This window comes from Hordeum vulgare, chromosome 4H, assembly GCF_904849725.1.
Source record: "Hordeum vulgare subsp. vulgare chromosome 4H, MorexV3_pseudomolecules_assembly, whole genome shotgun sequence".
Classification (NCBI taxonomy): Eukaryota; Viridiplantae; Streptophyta; class Magnoliopsida; order Poales; family Poaceae; genus Hordeum; species Hordeum vulgare.
In genome coordinates, this window is record NC_058521.1 from 220,960,519 (window position 1) to 220,966,131 (window position 5,613).

Here is a 5,613-nt window from a genome sequence, read left to right on the forward strand (position 1 = left end):
CAAAACTATATCTAACACAATCTTCATGACGAGGGGATATAGCTCAATAGCATGGCATAATAATAATATTCATATACATGCATAAATTTCATAGGGTGATATAATACTACATGCATAGAAAACAATAGGTAAAGGATGATCAACATGTAACTTCCCTTGATTCTGGTTCAAAAGGTAACACTCCTAACAATAGTTTGCGCCGCACTCCGGACAATCTACAGGTTTCAAACAATCACAACAATCAATCACCACAATCACATAACACCAAATAAAACCAACGACAAGAAAACAACTTTTGAAAACCAAAACAAAATAAGCATGGTAGAAGGTATAAAATCATCTACATGCTGATACAATCATAACGCAAAACAAAGAATTATTTTGGATGAACGGTTTGCAAAATATGGCCCCCGGAAGGTTTAAACTAAATCTGGTCCAACTCATATTTTAAATATTGCTAACCTGGAAACTATTGGTTCTATCATATTCTACTCGTCAATAGGAGATCACAGGAAAAATAATTTCCTAATTCAGAGCTACGAGTAAAAGTTAAACATGTTTCAAAATTCTACCGAGAATCTGACCGAGGTACAAACAAACCAAAAATAGGTTTAATATGGATACTGTAGAAAATATACGTGTTCATCAGATTTAGCCGAATCGGACCGTGTGCACGTGCTCATCACGAACAGCGGGGAAAAACGGAGCGGTCTCGGTGTGGCTTCTCCGGTGGTGCTCCTCCGGTGATCGCAGATCGGGGCGGCGTTGCAGCTCCTGTTCACGTGAACTTGGTGACAGCTCATGTGCGTGCTTTGAGGCGGCGGCACATTCTTCGCGAGGATGAATCAGGGCGAGGTCTCGACGAACTCGAGACCGCTCCTCGCGAATCTTGAGGCGATGTGGGTCTCTTGTTCGCGTGCGAGGCTCGGGCTGAATCGAGTCGTAGCAGCTCCTGGCTTGGCACGAGGTTGTAGCAGCTCCTTCTCGCAATATGAGGTGGAAGACTCGGGCGATACGCGGCAGCGTGGTCCTGGTGCAATACGAGCGATGTGGGGAATGAAGCCAAGCGTGCTGCTCCTGTCCGGCTCGGGACATGGACCCTGGCGAGTGGCTGGGAGATGGGGCGTGGTGCGGTGGGGCCGGCCTACCTCGGCGCGTTGGTGGGCCGGCGCTGGTGCACTACTGCGCTGGGTCGAAGCTGTGAAATAAAAACAATAAAATATATTTTTCTAGCTGAAAAAAGTACCATAAAATATATATCCTAAAATACTAAAAAAACCAGAAAAAAAATATCCAACTAATATATTGTAAAGGAACACTAGTTCCACCTAATGCAAATTTTGAAAATAATTTTTTATGTAATAGGCCACACAACAAGCATTGGAATAACAACTAAAAATAATTACGGAGTTTATAAAGTTTGTAAAACTAAATTAGGTGACTCCAAATAATAGTCTAAATATTATGAGCTTTTATTCGAAATGGAGAAGTCATGTTATCTCCTCTCCAATAAATTGCGTGCAGTTAGATAATGAATAGAATTTTCAGAAGGACAAATAATGCATAGAAAAATATGAGATGTATATGAATGATCTATTAACATCCTAATTTAAGAAAATTGCGATGTTACTGAAGTTGCCACATGTGGGTACGTTTCCACCCCCCACCTGACGAGGTCAAGGAAGTTTGTCGAAGCATTTAATACACCACAGTAACACTGTAACTGTCAGTCGGCGTTGTTCCACTCGTGAACCCACCATTCACCCACTGAGCCACTGTGGTGACCCCTTCGCCTATAAAAGGAGGCCCGAGGCTCAGTAGTAAGGACTTTTGGCTTTTTGACCAATCAAATGGCTGTAAAAGGGACAGATCTACATTAACCTAAAACGAATAACTATACACATGCATGAGTATGGTTTTACGCACCACGCGGCCAAAACCTGGGTAAAAAAGACCTTGCCGGGCCCTTACCGTTGGTTTTGCTCTTGCTGCGACCCCTCTCCCCGCCAAACTAGCAAAAGGGGACCGTTGAGACCCCATAGGTGTCGATCCTTTCACCGGCAATTGCCTTGCTAATGAGTGCCCGAGCTTTTCTGAAACTGGTCTTCTAGTGCGATGAGGACTTTGAAGATGAGGATTTTGAATATTTCTTCTTTTTCTTTGAGTCATCAGAACTTTCATCCTTGTATTTCTTTTTCCTTGATTCTTTCACCCAACGAGGACAATCAGCAATGTAGTGACCAGATTTCTTGCATTTGTGGCAGATTCTTTTCTTGTAGTCTTCAGATGAAGATTCTGATTTCCTCATATGTTTTCTTGAAGATTTGTTGAAATGGGAACGCTTTGTGAACTTCTAAAATTTCCTTACGAGCATTGCAAGTTGATGTCTAAGTTCTTCAGGGTCACCAATGGTGCAATCCGAGTCTTCTTCTTTAGATGAGGAAATAGCCTTAGCCTTTAGCGCACGAGGTCTTGAGTAGCTTGGTCCATATAGATCTCTCTTTTCTTCTCGTTGGAATTCATGAGTATTGAGTCACTCAAGTATATCAACACGATCAAGCATCTTGTAGTCTCTTTGTTCTTGGATCATCAGAACCAGTGTCTCAAATGATGGACCAAGCGATTGTAGCAGTTTCTTCACAACTTCATGGTCAGTGATGTCTCTAGCTCCCAGTGCTTGGAGTTCATTTGAGATGTCAGTGAGGCGATCAAAGGTATCTTGGCAGCTTTCATTGTCAAGCCTCTTGGAGCGATTGAAGAGATTCCGAAGAACTTCGACATGAGAGTCATGCTGTCTTGAGACTCCCTCATTGACCTTGGACTACCCATCCCAGATAAGCTTAGCTGTGCCCAAAGCACTCACTCTGCCACACTGACCTTTGCGCAGATGGCCACAGATGATATTCTTCGCCTACGAGTCAAGTTGTTTGAATTTCTTCACATCAGCGACACAAATAGTAGGAGTGATGGAGGGAATACAATTTTCCACAATATACCAGAGATCATTGTCAATTCCTTGAAGATGGTTCTGCATCTTGGTATTCTAGTAGGGGAAGTCCTTTCCTTTGAAGGTAGGACAACCTGCAGTAATCTTGATCATACCTGCGGTGCAGCGGAAATAGTACAGGATCAGGTGTGCAAAAATGTCTACAACAAAGTACTCGATGAGATTTCAGAGATTCAGTTTGCATAGTTCTCAAGTAGAGAGTAAGCAGATGAAGATTATCTCAAGTGAAGAATTTGAGGTTCAGGAAATGCAGAGAAACTCTTCAGACAAATTATTCAAACAGTACAGATGAAAGTCTTCAACATACAATTGAGGAAATGAGCAGGTTCAAGAAATAGAACCTGTAGCTTGATGAAGACAATTGCTGATGACCTAGTTCCAACTGTTGTGATAGTTGTACGTCTGGTTCGGAGCGCCTTGGTATTGAAACCAAAGGACACACAGCCGGAGACACATAGTCCCGGGACACACAATCCCTATTGTATTCTCCTTGAGCTAAGAACACAAAGTCCTTGCCTAACACTCGTGGTAAGTCTTCATGGCAGATTTCCAAACCCTCACAAACCCGGTCACCCGGCGACCCACAATTGACTGCTACATGCTCTAGACCATGACGCCTAACCGTCTGGAGGATACACAGTCCTAAAAGGTAACAAGCGTCGGTTCCACACATGAACAACTTCTTCACTCATGCTCAATCACTTGGGTTTTTGGTTTTGGTTTGGTGTTTGGGGTATTTCCTCACTTGATGATTTTCTCTCGAAGACTCTGACGAATTGGGTTGCTCTAAATGACAAGTGTCAGTTTCTCTCGGAGCAGCCAACCTGCAAGTGGTTGTGGGGGGCGACTATTTCTAGTGTGGGAGCATCCCGACAAGATTTGACATAATGCCCTTAAATAAGATGAACGTTGCGTGGATAAGATCAGTGAGGTGCCACATGGCGCGTGCAACGGTCGAAACTTTCAAATGTGAAAGTCCCCATGTCTCTCACATTCCTCACTTTGAGGCTTTGGTAGATTTAGGCCTGGGTTGAGCATCCTAAGGAAAATCATTCCGTAGTGTTACCTCGACCCCCTTTAATAGTACTGTGTTCCTATGACTCAAGTGGAAAGAAAATGAAATAGAAAGAGTAAATCTTCACGCTTTAAAGTCTTCGGAGTCTTTTCTTAAGGACACATCGAATTCCTCATCTTTGATATCTTCATGAGGAATATCAATTTCTTCACAATTTCTTCGCAATCAAAGTCTTCAAGGAAAGACCAAATTCTGCACCCGAAGACATTTTTAGGGGTCGATATTCATCGGATAACTCAAACTCCTCATCAACTTATAGAGCCTGTGTACACTCACAAACATATCAGTATCTTAACCTATAAGTCTTCAAACCACCAAAATCACTAAGGGGCACTAGATGCACTTACACACACCAAAAATCGTTGTGTCAACCTTTGCGGTCGATTTTCCTATCTCTATCCTCCACTTACATTTGCATGTCATTACTTTCCACGGAAATACTCTTAGATATACATGTGTATGGTGTGCTTGACTAGCTACAACTGCTAAAACTGGCCCACAACTTAAATTTAAAAAAGTCTAAGATTTTATTTGGTCAAGTAGTCTAATAACCCCCCCCCTCTAGAAATACTTCTGATACTACAAGTGGTATGAGAGCATTGGTATCCACTGCATTGGTTTCACAACCTAGGAGAGTATGGCGTTTTGTGAGAGAAATTACCACCGTATAGATCCATATTCTGATGGTACAAACTTTGCTACTTGGAAGCATAAATTGGAAATGCATATTCTTGGTGATAGCCCCGTTGTTTGGGCTGTTGTTAGTGTTGGTTCGCAAAGTGATTTATTCGGTGATGGAAAGGAAATGGATCACGAAGCGACTGCGGAAGAATTGAAGCTCTTGCAATATATGTTTTGACATTCCATTCAAATTCCTATGCCCCAAAGAATTCAACAAAATCAGCCGTCTTGTGAATGCCAAGAAAATTTCAGATACTTTGATTGATAAGCATGAAGGTAAAGAATCCGTTAGGGAATCTAAGTTGGATGTGCTACAAAGTTAGCTTGAAAATTTCAAGATGAAGGATGGTAAAAGACTCACTGAGATGTACTCTAGGCTAGCTCTCATCACAAATGAGATTGCAATCTTAGGAAGTGAAGATACGACCGACAAATTCATCATTAAGAAGATAATTAGAGCCTTGGATAGAAATTACCACACATGTGCACATTGATCCAAATGATCTCGAAACTACAAGGATTTCAAACCATTGGAAGTCATTGGAAGGATTGTCGCTGATGAAATGTCACTCAAGGACAAAGAAGAGCTGCACAACAAGTCAAGCGGTCGCTACTTACAAAGCTTCAAGTGATGCTCCCGCTACTTCATATGAAAACCTTGTCACCAATGAAGATACAAGCCTCATGGTCAGGAAATTCAACAAGTTCTACAAGAGTAGAGGCAAATAAAGAAGCTCTAGGTCAAGATATCAAGAGAAGTGTTCATCTAGTCGTGACGAAACTGCTACAACTGTGGAAAGCCCGGTCACTACTCGAATGAGTGCTGGGGACCCCACCAACAAAGAGAAGA